The sequence below is a fragment of the Chlorocebus sabaeus genome, chromosome 9 (assembly GCF_047675955.1).
Source record: "Chlorocebus sabaeus isolate Y175 chromosome 9, mChlSab1.0.hap1, whole genome shotgun sequence".
Classification (NCBI taxonomy): Eukaryota; Metazoa; Chordata; class Mammalia; order Primates; family Cercopithecidae; genus Chlorocebus; species Chlorocebus sabaeus.
Genome location: NC_132912.1, coordinates 14732075 through 14753891, shown reverse-complemented (window position 1 = coordinate 14753891; position 21817 = coordinate 14732075). Strand labels below are relative to the sequence as shown.

The 21817-nt window shown below is 43.6% G+C and overlaps 1 protein-coding gene across 8 annotated transcripts in view; it reads left to right on the top strand.

Moving 5' to 3' along the window:
- FAM107B (family with sequence similarity 107 member B) overlaps positions 1 to 21817 on the top strand; it is a 257258-nt gene that overhangs the window by 179275 nt on the left and 56166 nt on the right. Inside the window, exon 2 of one of the 8 annotated variants that reach the window (XM_073018734.1) lies at positions 17098 to 17248. The exons of 5 other annotated variants lie outside the window; for them this stretch is intronic. The gene's annotated coding sequence lies outside the window, so the exon portion shown is untranslated. Of the gene's footprint in view, positions 1 to 5739; positions 5758 to 17097; positions 17279 to 21817 lie in introns of those variants that run through there. 2 more of the 8 variants (XM_073018735.1, XM_073018738.1) reach the window with 2 other exon arrangements.

Below are 21817 nucleotides of genomic sequence, written 5' to 3'. Positions count from 1 at the left end.
TGACACCTGCTCTTTTGCCTCAGCCTTTGGGTGGAAGATGGTGCCATTGATTGATATGGGGAGACTGGTGGAGGATGAGCTTTATGATGTTGACATCAGCCTCTGGACTTAGTGTTGTTTTATTCCCATTTTACAGATGTGGAAACCAAGGGGGAGAGAAGTAAAAGTTTGCCCTAGGATCTGGCCAACAAGTCTCTACTAAAATTACAAAAATTAGCCGGGCGTGGTGGCGCCTGCCTGTGGTCCCAGCTACTTGGGAGGCTGACGCAGGAAAATTGCTCTAACTCAGGAGTCAGAGGTTGCAGTGAGCTGAGCTCGAACCACTGCACTCCAGTTTGGGTGACAGAGCAAGACTCCTTCTCAAAAAAAAAAAAAAAAAAAAAGTTTGCCTAGGAAGAAGCTGAGCCAGGATTAGGATCCATGTCTGAACTATGCCCAAGCCCTTGTGTTTTCAATCATTTTTACTGTACTTCATTTACTCTCATTGCCAGATTGATATGAAAGTACCTGCAGAAATGCTTGGGAGATGTATCTGTTTTGTTTTTAGTATGGCTTTATTGCAGTATAATTTATATTCCGTACAATTCACCCATTATACGTGCACAGTTCTGTAGTGTTTAGTAAATTTGTAAGGGTGGGCAGCGTCCCCCCAGTCCAATTTTAGACTTTGCAGTCAGTTCCCCCTCCCGCCCCCAGCCTTAGTTAATCAGTGATCTTTTCTCTGTCTCTAGCGTTTTGCCTTTGCACAGGTAGAATCACGGCATGGCCTCTTGTGTCTGGTTTTGTTCATGTAGTGTAGTGTTTCTGGGGTCCATCCATTGTTGCCTAAGACATCTGCTTTTAAGGAAACTTCTTGGTATTCGTCATCTGTCCTAAGAAGTACTCTGTGCTGATGAGAAAAACGTCCACTGAGATGTGCCTTAAGATGAGAATAAAAATAACAGGGGCCGGCATTTCCTGAGCATTTGTTATATGCCAGGCACCGTTATGACCATTATTTTCTGTGATTTCTAAAAATCAGTTTTAGAGGCACCAATCAATGAAGTTCCATGAGAGGTGCCATGATCAGTGATTTACAAGTGAGGAAGCCGAAGCATAAGGAAGTTAAAAACTTGCTCAGGGTTTTAAGAACTGGGATCAGACTTGGGCCTTCTCCTCATGGAGCTGCGTCTTTACTGCTCCTTCACACTCCCTTCACCATGTGTTTGAGGCTTGTGTCTTCGTAGCCTCACAAAGAGATTGGGATTCCATTTGGAGAATGCATTTGCCACATTTGCCAGTTTTTTTTTTTTTTTTTTGGCAGGGTCTTGCTCTGTCATGCAGGCTGGAGTGCAGCGGCGCCACCATAGCTCACTGCAGCGTTGAACTCCTGGGCTCAAGGGATCTTCCCACCTCGGCCTCCTGAATAGCTAGGACTGCAGAGTGCTTCACCACTCTAATTTTTAAATTTTATTTTTTGTAGAGATGAAGTCTTGCTCTGTTGCCCGGTTGGTCTTGAACTCCTGGCCTCAAGCATTCCTCTTGCATTGGCCTCCCCAAGTACAGGTGTGAGCCACCGTGCCTGGCTGAAAATTGTGGTTTTAAGGAGAATATTTGTACTGATTTTTTATTTTGGCATTACGATATGGAGATGATAGTGTCCTAAAGTGATCCATTTGTGAAGTAGTTTTCTTAGGCACAGTGTCAGGATGGCACCAAATTAAAAACACATAATTATGTCATCAGGCAGAGCCTGTGTGTTTGAGTTGTTTTAAATGTTGTGTTTACCAGAAATGCCATTTTTGTACAAAGCACCCCAAGGCTGTTACCCTATTAATGGATGGAATTTAATTAGGCATCATGCATTTTTCAAGATGTTTATCTAATTGTATTACATACTAGTACATTTTATTCTCCAACAATTGTATATTTAAACAGTATTTTTTCCTGCCACATATAGTCTATATTGGAAAATTTCATAGTTTTGTATTGCAGAGTTCTTTGTATATACCAAGAATTCTGAAATTTTGGAAAAGATTTTAAACACTTTACACACACAGTAGCTTGGTAGGAGCTGGTTACATAATTTTAGCCATGATAAGCCGTATTTTTTTTTTTTTTTGAGACAGGTTCTCACTCTTGTCGCCAGTGCTGGAGTGCGGTGGTGTGATCTCCGTTCAGTGCAATCCCCACTTTCCCGGTTCAAGCAATTCGCCTGCCTCAGCCTCCCGAGTAGCTGAGATTACAGGTGCCTACCATTGTACCTGACTTTTTTTTGTTTGATAATTTTTATTTTTAGTAGGCATGGGGTTTCACCATGTTGGCCAGGCTGATCTCAAACTCTTGGCCTCAAGTGATCCACCCACCTCGGCCTCCCAAAGTGCCACTGCACCCGGCCAGCAGTAAACTTTTTGGAATAAGAATTAATGTTACACTGGGTTCTACCCCTGGTTTCTGGTAGAACAGTTTTTACTGGTGTCATATCTTCCTAAACTTTCTCAAATGGAATTATGGTGTCGTTAAACTAATTTTTCACATTTAGTACGTTTTTCACTTTTAAGGATTTGTAATTATAATTTTACTAGTTCAAAGTAGCAAACAAAGAAGCTTTTTATGTTAGACTACCTAGTTTTAAGAATATAAATTAAGAATTAATAATATTAAATTTTAATTTAAAAAGACTTCGTTCAAATCTTTGCTAATCTCTTTATATGGTTAGGACCCCGGGGAAGTCTGCCATTTTTTAAAAGAAGGTTAACCCGTACAATGGTAGGCCTTTGAAATGAGTGAAAGAGGTCAACCATTGTTCCATATTTGTTGGGCAATTCCAGGCAGTGCAGTGGCCAGTTAGAAATCCTTACAACTTGAGCTAGAAGCCTTGGGGAAAGTAGCATTTGTGGGCAGAGGTAGGTACTGGAATGGTGCAGTGAAGAAGCTGTTATCTTCCATTGCCAAGGGACTCCGTTCAGCTGTAATCTGTGTCCTGGCTGGACGGTGCATGTCAGCTGCCCAGGCTACCAGTGTGCAGGGCGCAAGAGTTGGAAGCAGGCCCCTAACCTGTTTCTTTTTCCATTCCAGAATTGCTTCTGACTGGCACATGCCTTGAGGAGAGGAGATACTATCTTGCAAAACCGATCCAAGTAAAATTGAAATTGCAGAAAGTAAAAATTGGGCTGTACATGTAACGCATGCACTGTATGCAAGTTATGCCTCGATTATATATTTTTAAAAAGATACACGAAAAGCAAAGCCAAACCACAAAACCCCCGGGGTAGAAATGCTGGAGTAGACACTGTTAAGGATGCAAAATCTAAGCCACCCCTTGGGTGTTGTCTCTTTTTCTCCCCTTTCACTTCAGAGGTGCCTTGTTTTGATTCACGTGATAAAATGACTCTGGGCAGACCTGTGATTTTATGCTTTTTATGTGAATGGCTTTCACATGCAGCCTCAGGGTTGCTATGATCCTGCTGGCAAAAATTTCCAGCAAAAGAACCTGTACATTTCCTCTCTAATAGCCCCAGGAACTGCCTCTTCCTTTGCTAAACCTGAATCATCTTACGTGGGGGTTTCCTGGTCCTAAACTGGGTGTGGCCCAGCTATTTGTAGCCTAGTTTCTGTGCTGGGCCCTGGCCTTTCAACTCAGGGGTGGCTGCACATGCAGTTTGGGAAATCAGATGGCGAGAGATGGGGGAAGCCCAGGGATCTGTTGAACTTCCCACCTCCCCAGCATTGATTTCATCCTTTATTCACTTAAAAATGACTTTTCTTTAGGACCAGGATTTGAACGAAGTCTGTCCAGTGCATTTGATGGTTATGCCTTTTAAAGCTCTATACATGTAGAACAGTTCTTCTGCCCCCACCCCTTTCCCCGATGCTATTGACTTGTTGAAGGAATCAGGTCACTTGTTCAGTAGAATGTTCCACATTCTGGATTTGGGTGCTGGTTTTCTTTTAAACTCATCCCGCTAGTCCCTGTATTTCTATAAACTGGAAGTTATCATGAAAGCTTGATCGGATTCATATGCAGGGTTTTTGGCAGGATTAATCTGTTGGTGGTATCATCTGGCTTAACGCTGCATCAGCTTGGGAGAAGGTCTGTCTCATGTGTAGTGATTCTAAAACTGAGCGTTGGGGTCCTGTGGTGGGTGGCAGCTTGACCCTTTCATTTCCTCATCGATCTTTCTCCCAGTGCCGTTGGCATTCATCGATGACTGTTGTTTGAATTAATTATTTCATTAGAGATTGTTGATTCTTCTCTCTTAATGAGATGGCAGTGAGCGTGAGATGAGATTTAAACTGACCAGGGTGTCAGGGAAAACTTGACAACATTGATATAGCTTAGGGGCATCTAAAGAATTAACAGAAAAAAGCAAAGATTGGCTTGGTTCTTGCAGTCACTGTGAGCGCCTCCTGTTATTAAAGCTAATTACCGTTTGCACGGTCTTCTACGGATGTTACCGTGTCAGGTTAATTTTGTTATTTAAGTCTTAAGTGGCAGCAATATTAAATTCTGTGCATATGTGCTAACTCTCTTGTTCACATAACTTGGGTGCCTGTTCACCTAAGTTAGGAGAGAATGACCTAGGTTTAGGAGATAGAATTCCCTGTGAGGGTGCAGACCATGATTAAAAGTATCTTTCTCAATTGTCATTTAAAATTTTCTGACTTGTAAGGAGACATTCATGCTTAGTCTTTTCTTATAAACGATCAGTCACTGATGAGTTTAAAATAACTAGAGAAGAATGATACACCTGAAATAGTTTTGTGTTTTCTTCTGCAAACATACAGAAGAAATGGAGTGGTTTTTTTTTGTTTTTTTTTTTTTTTTTTTTGAGATGGAGTTTTGCTCTTGTTGCCCAGGCTGGAGTACAATGGAACGATCTCTGCTCACTGCAACCTCCGCCTCCCAGGTTCAAGTGATTCTCCTGCCTCAGCCTCTTGAGTAACTGGGACTACAGGCGCGTGCTACCACACCTGGCTAATTTTGTATTTTTTTTAGTAGAGATAGGGTTTCTTCATGTTGGTCAGGCTGGTCTCGATCTCCTGACCTCGTGATCCGCCCGCCTCAGCCTCCCAAAGTGCTGGGATTACAGGCATGAGCCACTGTGCCCGGCTGAGAAATGGATCTTTTAATGGCAACGCTCAACTTCATTGTAAGAGTGTTTGGAGAGGGTAGATGCTTGCATTGTTTCCATTAGGAAGAAATTGAGAGTTCCTTTGAAAGGAGCATGATCATAGCGAATGAATTTAATTTATACATGGTCCATCAGCACCAGCTGCACGGTGACATACTACACCTGCCGTTTGATTTTGGGACAACTTCCGTATCGGAAGGCCACCAGAATGGAAGTAGATTGATTCTAACTATCATGGTCAAGCCTGTCTTTTGCTGCAATGTGTTGTTTGAAACCAGATTGTTAAAAGGATCATTATAAAGTAGGTTCTAGGATTCGCACAGTCACAGTCTCATTTGAGGAGCTATGCTGTTGACCAAACACTTGGTTTCATATAAATCACGGCTGTGACCAGTAAGTCGTAAAAGAGAGCTGTGAAAACTAGAAACCTGAAAGAGTTTGAAATCATAAATGATGCTTCTGTTGTCAGGGAGGTCTTGAGCTTGGAGAAGCCGTAGAAATTAAGAAGTCATCTAATCAAGACTCTTCATTTTTGGTGAATAAACCAACACTTAGATGTGTTAAATCGCTTGCCCAAGACCACACAGCTAATGATTTGTAGAGTTGGAACCAAAACTCATCCTGGAATAAGGACCATTAGTACGTAAGTGTTTCTTGTGAACATGTTAAATGCTTTTTACGTGCGTCATTTTTGGATCCTCGCGACAACCCTGTGATTTAGGACTGTAATTGGCTTCATTTTCTGAGGAGGATGTTGAGACATAGAGACATAGAGTATCTTGCCCAAGATCACCCAGGACTGAGACATATTCACTACAGAGAATGCACTCTTTTTTAAAAATTGTTAAAAACTTTTAAATTTTACTTTATGTTCTGGGCTACAGGTGCAGAACGTGCAGGATTGTTACGTAAGTATACATGTGCCACGGTGGTTTGCTGCACCCATCAACCTGTCATCTAGGTTTTCAGTCCCGCATACATTTGGTATTTGTCCTCATGCTTTCCCTTCCCTTGCCCCTCATCCCCCGAGAATGTGCTCTTACCACTCTGTGGTGCTGGCTTCTGATTCATTCGTTCATTCATTCATTTCTTCCTTTTTATTATTATTACTGTTTAAAATTCATTATTTCATGTTAAAGGAATGCTTTATTCCTAACAGCCCGTAAACAATGCCTTTCACGGACTTTCCATATACTCTTAAAATCGATGTTTTTGAAAACCTACCAGCTCTGGTAATTGCAGATATGGTCAATGGAAATCACTAGCTATAATAACTGTTATTTTAATAATTGGTAATTGTGCCTGGCTTGTTAGTATTTGAAAAAGCTTTCAGATTATAGGTGGTTCAAGACTCTTAAAAGATGTGTAGGTAAGTTTGAACCGATAGTTTCTTTCTTTTGATAAATGTCCTGTGCCAACCCACAGCTTTAAAAATACTTCCCTTGACCATTCTTTTAAAAAGTCACCACTTACTCTTTTTTTTCTTTTTCTTTTTTTTGAGACAGTCTTGGTGTGTCACCCAGGCTGGAGTGCAGTGGTGTTATCTCGGCTCACTGCAACCTCTGCCTCCCGGGCTCAAGTGATTCTCCTGCCTCAGCCTCCCGGGTAGCTGGGACCACAGGCATGCACCACCACGCCCGGCTAATTTTTGTATTTTTAGTAGGAATGGGGTTTCACCATGTTGATCAGGCTGGTCTCGAACTCCTGACCTCAAGTAATCTGCCTGCCTTGGCATCCCAAAGTGCTGGGATTACAGGTGTGAGTCACTGCACACGGTCTCACCACTTATTCTTTAAATTCTTGGAAACTTCATGGAGGAATTGACTTGGGATGGGTTTGGAGCCCTCATTCTCTTCTTCCTCCTTTCACTCCCCTTCTGTCACATCCTGGGCAGCTCTGAAGCTGAGATTTCATAAAGATCAGATGTGTTTTTGGGAGATAGCGTGTGTGGGGTGATGGGCGGGGAGGAGTGGAGGTGAGAAGTCACCCTGTGGCATGGGAGAGGGTGTTTGGTGTTCATTTTCTGAGTGTCAGCCTCTTGTTTCTCGGGATGTTTGGTCGACGGTCTTTTTCTCTATTTGCGCTGCCCACAAAGAGCTGGATGTGGGTGCCTCCAGGAGCTTATGGGACCCACTTACCTGTGTGAAGCCAGCTCACAGGGAGGGAGAATGGGTAGACCTTGAGAATCTCCAGGGAGACTTTCACGTGGGCGTGGTTTGTACTCTGACCCACTGGTGACTTTAAACAATTTGTCATAAAATACCACAGTTGGCTTTGCAGCTATCTGGTATTTGTGCCTGGAGTAGGTTTGTTTGTTTTGTTTTAAATGCTTCTAAATTACAATTCTTTGTGAGCTTCCTGTTTCATACTTACAGCTGAAATATGTGATGACTGAATCTACCAGGACTGCTTTTTTCCCCTTTTCTCCATTTGTGTTGGAAACAGAACAGCTTGCACGCACAGCCTGGAGCATGTTGCCTGCATGTGCTTCTTGGTGGACCATAGCACATGGCTGACTAATTTCAAAAACCCCCTATTTATATCCTCTTCAGAATAGCTGTCAGACGTTAGGCGCTCTCTCTGCTAATGTCATGCCAATTAATATGGATTTTAAAATGGAGGTAAATTACTTTTTACTCATGGGTGAGTCATTAGATAGTCTTCTTTAAATACACATCCCACCATTTCTCTCAAGTGTATCACACTAGTAATTGGCCCATGCTGGAGTTTTCAGCAATTATGGTAGGATTGAATGCAGGACGAGGCTGTGGAGAACACCTAACCCTCTTATTTTATAGATGAAACGACAGCCCGGGGCTGCTGAATTACTCAGAGCTCAAAGCTCCTTGGTGCAAATCTAGGACTAGAGCGCTCTCCTCCCATAGCTTCGAATTGAGCACAGTGTCCTTTGCTGTCACCCACCTTGCCTCACGCTACCTACCCCACAGGCTGGCACTTGCCACCACAGAAGAATAAAAACAAGGACAGGAAACAAAACTTCCTGGTTACTAGGGTTGTGGTGACGTTTCTTTAGCAGAAAACAAGATAATGTTTAAAATATGTAATCCTAAAAAAAACTGTCTTTTTTTGGGGGGTGTTTGTGTAAGACAAATTCCTATACTAATGGAAAGTCTTAAAAATGTTAAACATGAAAAATAATTGTTCATACTATAAACATAAGCCTAGGCATTTATTTAAATGTATGAGAACTGTCTTTGTCGACTGTATCTGTTGTCCACATTTTGACTTCTAGGGCTAAGCAACTTCCTGAGATTGGATAAATATGGGAGTTCTTTCTAAATAAATATATGAGAATATATTTCTGTGCATAAATACATGAGAATAAATACATGAGTTCCAGCATTGTGTCTTAAACTGCCATTATCCTCACGCTTTTTTCAGATGTATGTTATTTATTAGTTCCAACACTGGCGCATTCGAAGGACGATGAACTTTGTGCTAGATAGATCTAGGTGGCATGTCGTAAGTGCTTTTACGTTGGTGAGTTCAAGTTTTCTCATCTCTGCAGTGTGACTGTTATCAGGCAGGCAAAGCACCTGGCACAGTACCTGTACACAGGTGTGAACAAAGGTTAGTGTCTGCTCCCCCAAGTTGGTGTTGTGATGTGATGTCATACGTGATTGTTTACACTCTCACCTGATGGGCGAGACTATTCAATTCTCACAGGACTCAGTGAGAGAGAGTTTGTCTCAGGATTGGGGTGAATGTATCACCTATATCATCCTCTTGGGTCTTCTCCACCTGAAATGTAACCTAGTTTGATAAGCAGTGGTAGAATACAGAGATAGGTTAGGAACCTGGTGGGGGTAGAGGGTCCAAACTGGAGCTCTGGGGTCTAATTGGAGAGTGGAAGAGCAACCCTGGGCTCAAAGGTATGGATGGCTGTCTTCATCCGTTTGTACTGCTGTAACAAATACCACAGACTGGGTGGCTTTAACAGCATTTATTTCTCACAGTTTTGAGGTTGGGAACTCCAGGATCAAAGGTGCTGGCAGATTTGGTGTCTGGTGAGGGCTCCCTTCCTGTTTTGCAGAAGGCTACCTTTTTGCTGTATCCCTACATGGTGTTGAGGGAGAGCATCTGTCTGGTGTCTCTTTTTCTAAGGGCACTAATCCCATTCATGAGGGCTCCACTTTTATGACTTAATTACTTCCCCAAAGCCCCACTTCCAAATATCATCACATTGGAGGCTTAAATAATATGAATTTATGGCGGGGGAGGAACATTCAGTCCATAGCCATGGCCAAGGTGAGCAGAGGCTTCAAGTCTATGGGCAGGCAGGATTCTCACCTCGTATTTTTTTTCTTTTATTTTTAAGTCTACCACAGAGACATTCTTTGCTACAGGTAGGATTCTTAAAAGCAAAGAAGTGTTCTGTAGAGAAGGTAGGTTTTCAGTGGTGATGGAGGAGGATAAGGAGGCTGTGAGTTGTAAAAGTGAGAGTGAGGCTGTAGGTCAGGAGTTGAAGTAGCACATGAGGAATTCGGGTCAGGAGGTCACCAGTAACCAGGAGTTGACAGTGGTGCAGAGTCAGTGCTCTTGCCCAGCTGTTTTATTGCTTACTGGGTTCCTGTTTATGCAGGAGCTGATTGCTGGCTGGGGTCACCCCTGCACGCCCAAGCAAGAGGGATCCAGGGTCAGCAGGTAGTAGCAGGAGAATCCCCTGAGGGTGCCTTGTATGCAGGGAGAGCACATCTCTTGTTTGGTTTGGGACGAGCCTGGTCCAGGTGTAATTACTAACAGAGGCTTCCTCCACACTCAGCAATGACTACTGTGGTCGACAAGTAATATGGTCACCCTACTTACGAGTACTTGGTTGCAGAGAAGTATTTGTTATGTGTATGAGTGAAGATCCTGACCAAAGATTTGACCAGCACAAGGTTCTGTAGTGAGTCCATGGTTTACCTGTCTCATGGGTGGAGCTTGGCTGCCTCTCTTTGTGTACTTGTTATTTGAACTCCAAAGAACATTCTGCGCCACACTTTCCAGAGCTCTTTTCTCCCAGTGTGTGTTTTAGACGGCCGTCTGTTTTGTCATCGATCAGCTAATTCTGTAAACCTCAGGGCAGCCGCACACGCAGCATCTGTAATTGTACCTCTGTAATTGACTGGAATGTTCGAGAGACTGGACTTGCTTTTCCTGGGCCCACCCAGGGTATGTGGCTGGCTTCACCTAAAGGCTTGGTGGCAGGGACTAGTGAGAGAGGGAAGAGGAAGAGGAAGGAGAGGAAGGAGAGGATGTTTGGCCTTCTACTCATCGGCCTGATTGACAGGGGCTGGGAAAGTCTGACTCTTAGTTGACTGCGGGGAAGATGGGGCATGTGAGAGTGGAGGTGGCTGAGGTGGGGTCCAGGTGTTTCTAGTGGAGGGTGTCCAGGTTCTTGGCATTTTAAACAAAGAGTTGTACAAAACTCACAAACAAAGCAAGGAAAGAGTGAAGCAACAAAAGCAGAGATTTATTGAAAACAAAAGTATGCTCCACAGGGTGGGAGCAGGCTGGGCATACGGGCTTAAGAGCCCAGTTACAGAATTATCTGAGATTTAAATACCCTCTAGAGGTTTCCTGTTGGTTACTTGATGTACACCCTGTGTAAATGAAGTAATGGCCCACTATCGGTCTGATTGGTTGCAGGAAGGGACCAATCAGAGGGTGTAACCAAAGTTACACCCTATGGCAACATCTGATTGGTTGCGGGAAGCAACCAATTAGAGGCTGAAGTGAAGTTCCAAAGTTATGCTCCTATGCAAATGAAGACTTGGCCTGTGACCAGCCTGACTGGATGGGAGAGGGGACCAAGCAGAGGTCCTTTCAGTTTTTCATTTGCCATGCAGAAAAGGTGGGGGTTGCAAAGGGAGTATCCTTTGGTCTTTTTGTTACTAGGGCATGGAAAGTTGGGGTTTTCCTTTTGATTTAGTTCTAGGAAGTCAGTGTGAATCGGCCTTAGGTTCTCTTCCTCCAGCCCCTATTCTGCCTCACAGGGTCCGTATCGCGGAGCTGTTTATAATTGTAGGGAGAGCACTGCATGTGTGTTCCTGGTTTTCTTTTGGCATGGTTTCTCCATCCCTTTTGGGAGGAGTTGATGCACTTCCTTGAATTTCTGCACCAACTGTTTTATTTGGATCCCAGCATCCTACAGGCTGTTGTCTTGTTTTGCAACTTTTTCATTTATGGTGAAATGGAGTGAAAGACTCTGGGTGCCAAGGGCCATGGGGTGCAAAAGCGTAATTCTCATCAGCAGCTGGACCTAGGAAGTCCTTTTCCACCTTTGGGTATTCCCCTGGTCACTTGGTTATACACTGCGCTTTTCCATATCTGGTTGGCAGCTCTGAGGACAGCGACCCTGGCGTCCTCATCTTTGTATCTCCTGAGGGTCCCATAGGTAGTAAGTGCTTATTCCTGCGTCATTGCTGCTGCTCCGCTGGGACACCAACGAGCTACCCAGATCACAGCCGGAGTGTTGCTGCTTATTTAGGTGGGCCGGGCTGGGCATCGGGAGGGCCTGTCTTGCTTGGCCCCTCCATCAGTCTTTGTTTCGGAGCCAGTATGTCTCAGCATCTGGATCTGCTGGAGTAGCTAGGCACTCCTGCTGAAAGGCAGCGTTTATTTCTATGTTGGTATCATTTTAGTCCCACACTTCCTGAACTCAAAAGCCTCTTTCCTAAGACCTGCCATGAAACACTCCCATGACCAACGGTGACCATGAGTCCCTTTCGGGGAGAATGTCGCTTTATACTTTGTATTGTGTCCCAGCCCTGGATCCTGAGGGGTGGCCTTGGGTCTGGGAGAGTGCCCAACGGTGTTCGCGTACGGAAGAGTCTTCTGGTGAGTGGACAAACTTGTGGCCTCATGCGGTAGTTTCTTTTCCTTTTTCCCTGTAGCTTCCTTCCACTGTCAGCTTTCCCCGCTCCTTCCTGGCAGCAGATGTTGGCAAGGACGTGCCCAGGTTAGTTAGGCCCAGCCTCTTCTTCTTCCTCCAACCCCACCCACCCTATCTTTAGGACTGGGGTAGGGTGATGTGTCTGGCCACAACTTCCTTAAAAAAATTAAAAATGGAGAGCCATGCCACATGCTTGTGACTTCCACAGGTGAAAGAATACTCAGCTCTAGAAGGGCGGAGGTGAGTGGGTGGTGACTTCCCGCTAAGGTGAGCTTGGGTTCTGTTTTCAGAGTTCTGTGGTCTGTGCTGTGGCCCTGCGTTTCATGTCATCTGTCACTAAGAAGCAACAGCAGCTACTTTCTCTGCAGTATCTTCATCTCCGACTCTACCCCACCAGTGCCCTGAATCTTAAATAAGACACAGGCTGTCCTATTAGCCAAGCAAAAGGGATATGTCCTCTTCTGTCTCCCCAGGTAACTTCTGCCAGATGAAGAATTTTTCTTTTTCTGGTTTCTTTAAATGGAGAAATAGTATGATTTGTCAGGCTCTGGAATGAGACTACTTGGCCCACCTTCCAGGTCTGCCATTTACCAGCTTTGTGATCTTAGGCAAGGGAATCACCTACTTGAGTTTTGGCCTCCTCTCCTCTCCCCTCCCCTCCCCTCCCCTCCCCTCCCCTCCCCTCCCCTCCCCTCCTTTTCAGACAGAGTCTTGCTCTTTCACCCAGACTGGAGTGCAGTGATGTGATCTCCGCTCACTGTAACCTCTGCCCCACTGGATTCAAGCAATTCTCCTGCCTTAACCTCCCAAGTAGCTGGGATTATAGGCATGTGCCACTACGCCTGGCTGATTTTTGTATTTTTAGTAGAGATGGGGTTTTACCATGTTGGTCAGGCTGATCTCAAACTTCTGACCTCAGGTGATTCACCTGCCTTGGCCTCTCAAAATGCTGGGATTATAGGCATAAGCCAGCATGCCTGGTGAGTTTCATCTTATCAATAAAATAATAGTGCCTTCTTCATAGAGTTGTACAGTAATAAAGTTGGTGCATGAGTAGTGTGCCTTCATGGAATAAGTACTCAGTACAGTGTTAAAATGTGGGTAGGCTGGGTGCGGTAGCTCACGCCTGTAATCCCAGCACTTTGGGAGGCTGAGGGGAGCGGATCACGAGGTCAGGAGATCAAGACCATCCTGGCTAACATGGCGAAACCCCATCTCTACTAAAAATACAAAAAATTAGCTGAGTGTGGTGGCGGGCGCCTGTAGTCCCAGCTACTCGGGAGGCTGAGGCAGGAGAATTGCTTGAACCCAGGAGGCGGAAGTTGCGGTGAACCGAGATTGCGCCACTGCACTCCAGCCTGGGCGACAGAGCGAGATTCCGTCTCAAACAAACAAACAAACAAAAAACCCAAAACAAACCAAAAACGTGGATATGTGGTTGCAGTAACTTACACTTCCACGCTCTGGTACTATTTTTAGAAGGACCATTATTTATCTCCTAGAGGTGTGGTCACAGTTTATTATCAAATTGGGGTTAGAGTAGATTATTTGAAAACTAAATGTGCATTTACGGGGATAGCAAAGCAGGATATTTGAAATTGAAGTATCCTAGCAACCTTGGATCCCTTTGGTAACCCATGGCAAACAGGCTGCTGCTGATACTCTGTATGGTTGAAGACAGGGTTTTATTCTAATGTGCCGTAACTGGGAGTGTTAACTTTTGTCGCAAAGAATGTGTCAACAATGTGCCAAAGTTGAAACTGTCAACTTGGGCAAGCATCCTATACACTTTTAAATCATACCAAATTCTGTACAGCATGTCTCCTTACGATAAATGGGCATTGATTTTATTTATTTTTATTTTATTTTTTCGAGACATGGTCTTGCTCTGTCACCCAGGCTGGAGTACAGTAATGTGACCACAGCTCACTGCAGCCCCGGACTCTTGGACTCAAGTGATCCTCCCACCCCAGCCTCCTGTGTAGCTGGGGCTGTGGGTGTGCACCACCATGCTCACCTGAGTTTTACTATGTTTTTGTAGAAATGGGGTCTTGCTCTGGTGCCCAGGCTGTTCTCCAACGCTTGACCTCAAACACTCATCCTGCCTTGACCTCCCAAAGAGCTGGGAGTACAAGTGTGAACCGCCACGCCTGGCTGGGCATTAATTTTAAAACTGCTCCTGGTGTGGACACCTGCTGGTGATGGCAGCCAGAGTTAGATGTCTGCTGGGAACATCCTGATGGCTGGATGAGGCTGTGACAGGGATGGCTCTGAACGAATGTCTTTTAGGCCAGTTGATGTTTCCACTGCATTCAGTGGCCTGAAACTCTGAGACTTGAATCAACTGCTTCTTGAATCGTGGAATGCATCTGAAGCTGAGCCTGACCCGGGTTCCAGCCGCTTCCCTCCTGGCACCCTGCCGCAACCACATTGGCTTCTTTGCTGTTTTCCCTGAGCAATGACTCACGTGCTTGCCCAGGGCCTCCTGGTTTCTCCAGATGCCTCTCTGGAAAGCTTGCACCAGATGCGCTGCAGAGGCCTCCAGGCCACCCTTTATAAATGCAGCGTCTGACCCGCCGCGCTCTCTTCCTCAGCTCTGTTATTTTTCTTCCGAGCACTGCACCAGACCAATTACAGATCTGTGCGTGCCCATTTACAAATTGCCTGTTCTCCTCCTCCCCAGGCCCGGCAGCTAGAACCTACATTCCATAGACTTTGGGTTTTGTACTTGCTGTTTCCAGCAGCAGATTTACTTTAGTTCCTGCTCTGATTTGCTGTAACTTCAGGTGCATTCAGCCTGGTGAGACTGCTTATTGAACTTACCAAAGCAACAGAGTAAGAGTTCTGGAGGTTTTAATTTTTTAATCCCTGTGCTCTCAATACGCCAACAGAAGGAAATGATCTCTGGGAAGAATGTTCTGCTGAATACATTAAGTTCCATCTTGGTATGAAGTTAGGATCCTGGGAGGCCAAGTGTGAGGATTCTGCTAGCATTTTCTTTCAGTGAATTAAAATGATTTAAAGACTAGTGAATTAAAGGCTAGGCATAATCCTGTGCCTTTGGCCCTTTTTTTTTTTTTTTTTTTTTTAAAATAAAAACCAGCCATGTGTTCAGTGTGCTTTTATTTGGCATGAATGAATAAAGGCTTTTATCCATGCTGTAGTGCGTTGTTCCTTGTGTAACATTCCATGTGGAAAACTTCTTTTAGACGATCATGTCATGATTTTTTTTCTTTTCCTTGCAAAGATGGATACTTATTTTTTTTCTAAGAATGTATAGTATGTACGTTTTTATTTTTGGTCCTGGCCCCCCAGGAAGCTCAAAACCACACTTAATACAGAGATCTGGAAATTCTATTAGCCCTTGTGTTATAACACTTGCTGTTTCTTTTATAGGGTGGCCCTGACTTTTTTTTTTTTTCCTTTCAGACGGATTCTTGCTTTGTCACTCAGGCTGGAGTGCAGTGGCACACAATCTCACTGCAAGCTCCACCTCCCGGGTTCACGCCATTCTCCTGCCTCAGCCTCTCAAGTAGCTGGGATTACAGGTGTCCACCACCACGCCTGGCTAATTTTTTTTGTATTTTTAGTAGAGACGGGGTTTCACCGTGTTAGCCAGGATGGTCTTGATCTCCTGACCTCGTGATCCACCCATCTCGGCCTCCCAAAGTGCTGGGATTACAGGCGTGAGCCGCCGCACCTGGCCTGGCTTTCTAATGCTATTTTATTTACCTAGTTGAATGTATGACTTTTTTTTTTTTTTTTTTTTTTTTTAAGACGGAGTCTTGCTGTAATGCCCGTGCTGGAGTGCAGTGGCGTGATCTCAGCTCACTGCAACCTCTGCTTCCTGGGTTCAAGCGATTCTCCAGCCTCAGCCTCCCAAGTAGCTGGGAGTACAGGTGCCTACCATCATGCCTGGCTAATTTTTGTATTTTTAGTAGAGACAGGGTTTCACCATATTGGCCAGACTGGTCTCGAACTCCTGACTTCAAGTGATGTGTCCACCTCAGCCTCCCAAATGCTGGGATTACAGGCGTGAGACATGTAAGACTTTTAACACACTCCAAATCTTCTTTGGAAAGAACTAGTGAATGACGGAACAGTTTTATCCTCCTCTTATCTCCTAATATGGGGTATTGAGTAACCAACTTGGTTTTGAAATTCTGTTGCCCTTGTGTGCTTTTACTTGGGTAATGCAACAAACGGAAATTTCTGGATTTACTTAAGTAGAATTTCCATTTCTTTTTTTGATAAAGCCCAGGGTTGCAGTTTTAGGGAAGTTGCCAGCTGGGTAGAGAGGTAGGAACCGTTTTGAGATGACCTTCTCACTGGTTTCCTCTGTTTATTCTAATTGTGAGATTTTCGTTACTTTGCAATAGAGGCTTTAAATATGCACTGCTTTACAGCAACCAGGTAACTGGCTTCTGAAGATTGAAATACGGTTTCTTCAGCATTGCTGTTTCCAAGGGAGTTCAGTTTGTTTTCATTCACAGACTCAGTGCCTTCCTCTGTTCAAGGAATTCTACTCGTCAGTATGGGTGCTTCCAAATGATGCTTAGCTGGCTGACCCTTCTTTGGATAAGCTAACATTTTAAGAAATTAATTTTCACAATTGGTATGTCAAATTGGTAATTATTTCAGAAGCAAATTAAGATAACATCTTAGAAAATCAATTTATGGACTTGAGCCGAGTGCTGCTTACAACAAATGGGTTTTTTCTAGGTGTTTGTCACCGGGGATTTTCCTGAGAGGCTTGTATATATTAATAGAAAAGGAGTGTAGCTTTTTTTTTTTTCTTCATTATAATTTTGGTAAAGTCTTACAGTGAAATGTGAACAAGGCTGTCGTTTTTAGTCTGCGTTTGAACGAAAACGTGCTGTACTTTTTGGAGACTCTGATTGAGTAATCAGTACTTGGGGTAGTGATAAAGCACAGGTGAGCTAACTTGCAGCATTCTTTAGATTAAAATTTGATTGTCATTGTTCCCAGCAATGATTTGCCAGGCATGATAAGCATACTCTTCTACCCCATTCTTCCTTGTTCTAATCTCTTCTTAAATGGTTGTGTTTTTCTTTTGCCGAACAGGAATTCCCGAGTAAATAATTCTTTCTTGTGACTGAGGGTGCAGTTGATGAGGTCTTCTTGCCTTCTGAATGGCCGGTAGCTGCTTCTGGACTCCAGAAAATATGTCGCAAATGAAGACTGCTATCACTCACTCTATAAACAGGACCAGAAAGTGAGCAATTTGGCAAGATCGCCTCTCTCGGCAAGTCTGATGGGTTTCTTTTTTTCCCCCCAGTGAAGACTTGTCGTATTTATAAGCCAGTGGTGTTATTTCAGAATCTCCAAGGGAAATGTGCATTCGTGATAGGGAAGCAACTTGTTTATTCTAGACTTTTCTTCGCTGTATTTCTAACATTTAGGAAATTACTCAAAGAAGTTTGGCAGAGTGAAGACAGATGAGTGAGACTGGATTGAGTTTGTGGAATGTATTACTTCAGCTCATGTTTGTTCAACTCCACGTGAAGGATCCAGCATCCAGGGCACAGATAAGTGCAGGATATTCGCCCTCAGGGAAGGTCCCTATCATTAGGGAGGCTGGTACCTGCTTGCAGTGAACAGAAATGTTAGCGTAGTTGCTCATTCTGCTTGAAAGAGGAGCCATTACCATTTCATTTAATGAACTTTTCCAAATGGAAAGAAAGCTTTGTACCTGCACGGACTGGCTCTGGATGTAAAGGTTGAGAGCCCGTGAAGCTCTTATTTAAACATGAAAATGGGTGTCAGCCTTAGGACTAAGTTCCGTTGGGAAGAACTGCGGGAAGGGAGCCATTTTTAGGTGGCATTAGCCATACCACCTTTAGTAAAAAACTTCATGTGATTCAGTGTATTTCCTGGCTGACTACAGTTACAGAAGTATTAACTGTCCAAAAATGTTTATTTTAAAGGGAAAAGACTTCAGTATTGGCAAATGCACAGAAAACTAGATTATAAATAAATACTTCTGTTCACCTTGGGGGTTAAAAACATTGGGCCTGCTTCATCATGGTTATTCATGTGGACCTGAGTTGTTACGTTATAAGCAGAGGTTTGCAGTTCTGAGTTCCAAGGCTTGGCACTTGGAGATGAGCGTCAGAGAGCAAGGCCTCTCCTGTCATCTCGGGAGCTGAAATCCTAGGATCTCAACCTGAAAATCAGGGGCTAACACTCTGATATGGATCTGTATACTTTGGAAATCCAGTTTTTAAAAAGAAACAGTTTTGAAAACTAGCATTTTTTTTCTTTGTACTATGCAAGTTTACATAGGTAGCTATAAAAGGCAAACGTACGCTCGCTTTTGTAAAGATTCACGTGAAGCTGTTTTCTTTCTGTGAATGGAGGAGTTTGACAGAGAAACACCTTTGTAAGCACACATCGAGAATACGTTATTAGAACATGATTCTTTCTCCATTGGGCCCCATGAGGCCAAGCAGAAAAATCCAGCAATAAAATACAAATATGAGCATGCTTGCTTTAAGATGTATCATAAACTGTTTTCTGTCAGGAAATGGAAGGATTTGACAGAGAAACACCTTTGTAAGTTACACATTGAGAATATCCAATTAGAATATTTTCTCAGTTGGGCCCTGTGAGGCAAGGAGGCATATCCAACCATAAAAGGCATTTGCATATTTTCTGTAAGATTTCATCATAAGCAGTGTTCTGTCAGTGAATGGAAGTGTTTGAATAGAGAAACTTCCTTGAAATAAGCATACATTGACAACATGAAGAAACAATTATTGATCAAAAAACGTCATGCATTATTATATTTGTTTTCCGGTCTGCTTGAAATCAGTGTTTCTGTTTTCTCATCGTATTTAATAGAGGCACATTGCTGATCCCAAATACTCTGGGAAGATTTAATCTAATAAAATACCCCTTCTCTATTCAGGGATCTGATCATTTCTGTTCTTACTAGGTTTTCATGGTATTCTCAACTTTTCTAACAAAATAGTTTTTGAGCATTGCGATCTTCTTTCATTTTGTAGTAAATATCCTTGTTCCTGTTTTATAGATAGAAAAAAAAAATAGAGTACAAAGAGGCATTTGCACTGTTAGGATTCTAATGCCACAGAATACTACCGTAAAGGTTTCTTTCCAACTGTGGTAGTTTTACCAATATCACATAGTACAGAAAGCCGTAATTTTGTGAGCATTTTCCCATTGTTCACTGCTTTCTAACTCAGTGGCTTTTTGTGGTGGTGGTTGTTTTTGAGACGTCGTCTCGCACTGTCGCCCAGGCTGAAGTGCAATGGCGCGATCTCTGCTCACTGCAACCTCCGCCTCCCGGGTTCAAATGATTCGCTTGCCTCAGTCTTCGAGTAGCTGGAATTACAGGTGCCCGCAACCCACCCAGCTAATTTTTGTATTTTTAGTAGAGATGGGATTTCACCATGTTTGCCAGGCTGGTCTCGAACTCTTGACCTCGTGATCCGCCCGCCTCGGCCTCCCAAAGTGCTGGGGTTACAGTTGTGAGCCACTGCACCTGGCCAACTTTAGTGGCATGTTAAAAAATCGTGGTGAAATATACATAACAAGGTAAACAATTTTAACCACACTGTTGTGCAGCCGTCTCCACCATCCGTCTCCAGAACTTTTTCATCATCCCAAACCAAAACTCAGTACCCATAATACAGTTCCTCCCCATTCCCTTCTCCTCCCAGCCCCTGGGAAGCAGCGTTCTACTGTCTGTGAGTTTGACTCTTCCAGGGAGCTCATATAAATGGAATCATACCGTACTTGTCTTTTTGTGACTGGCTTATTTCACTTAGCGTGATGTCTTCAGGGTTTGTCCAGTGGTAGCATGTGTGACAATTTCCTTCCTTTTTAAGACTGAAAAATGCCTAATATCTGTCTTGTATGGATAGACCACAGTGCCTATTCATTTATCTCTTGCTGGATCTGACTCAGTGTTTTTATACTGAGGGTGACAGCCTGCATTTTAAAACATAAAGTAGATTAGGAAAGGTGTGCCCATATGAGGTATTCGTGTTGTTTTGTGAGCCCGGGCACACATGTGTCTGTCTGCATTGTGACGTAAAATGTTTTTTTCTGGTTGTCAGTGGCTGTCAGAAAAGTCCGGAGGCCTTACCTTAAAGATCCTTTAGATGTTAGATTTCCCTGGGCCCCTGTGCCTGCGTGAGCTCCTTTGTGACATGTATGGTGTTCCCTTGGTGTCCAGGCCATCACACAGTGCTTTTTCTTGACTGTGTTTGTATTGCTCTCCATTGAAAAGCTTCTTGGCCGGGCGCAGTGGCTCACACCTGTAATCTCAGCACTCTCAGAGGTTGAGGCGGGCAGATCACTTGAGGTCAGGAGTTCGAGACTAGCCTGGCCAACATGGTGAAATGCCTTCTCTACTAAAAGTACAAAAATTAGCTGATGTGGCACGAGCTTGTAATCCTAGTTACTCAGGAGGCTGAGGCAGGAGAATCACTTGAACCTGGGAGGTGGAGGCTGCAGTGAACCAAGAGTGCACCACTACACTCCAGCCCGGGTGACAGAGCGAGACTCCATCTCAAAAAAAAAAAAAAAAAGTGTCTTTAGCATGTGATCCCTAGTACAGGGAAGTACAAGCTACTTAAACTAGAAATTCTAAAAAATATGCCACCTGCTTTATTCAGTGCAGGAAGCTCAGCGCCTTTAGTGCTTATTATTGATTCATACAGATAACTTAGTTTTATGAACTACTTTCCCACTGGTCAGCAAAGTCAGTGTTTTCATTAAAGGTCAGTATGAAAGACTGTTAATAAAGGAGGTCATATTTCTTTTCCTGGTGTGTTCTCCGATGGGGCACACTGTAGCCTAGAGTAATATGATTTTTGGAATAAACAGGCCTGGATTCAATCATCCTATTACTTGCTAGCTGTGGCCAATTATACACGAATTAGGAAGAGATTTCACCATCTTCATACAGAATTTATAGGGCCATATATGACTTGTGTCAGGGGTGGAGATGCTTTGGGGAAAAGTGTGATGTAATGTTATTAAAAATCAAGTAATTTTATTTCCTACCCTTCATATTAACAGTATAATTTCGTACTTCTTTTTCTAGGAGTTGACTAAAATATACTAATAATCTGTGAGAGGTCTGTGTGCTAAGCCTTTTCTCATCTCTCCTCTCTTGGCCAGTTGTGGTCCATTGGATAAGAACAGTATGTCTGGCCTGCTAGTCTGATTGGCTGCCGAGAGGTGAACAGTTGTGATCAGCCACAACGGCTCTGTTCTGAGACTTGGGTGACAGCGGAAACTCCTAGTTGGCAGGAACTCTGCAAGTGTAGGTGAGGGCCGTGTTTCCCAAATGTTGTTTGCCCAGGGCGCTTTTGTACTGGTCTGCAAAATGTCCTACAGAAGATCCTTCTTAGCAATGTGTAGGTTAAAACAACAAAACCAGGGTTCAGCTTTGAGATATTGGATAAGTTATATCCACCGTGCATACATATTGTGATGTCTCAGGGTACAGAATAGTAACAGTTCACTCTTATAGATTCAGTTGGGAATAACTGTGTCAGGATGCCTGAGGAAATACCACCTTGTTATCTATTTATTAAATACTAATTCAGTATTTTTTCTGAGGGTGGCATGCATATTCCGCAGTGTTTGTGTATTGAACCAAATCCTGTTCTTACTGAACTAATATTTTGCATTTTTTTATAAGCAGGGGGAAGCTGAACCCCTAAGTATCTAACGTGGTCTTGTGGCATTTCATGTTGAGAGCACCAGAATATTTCCTGTGTCATGGGAAGGATAGATAATGAGAGAAGGA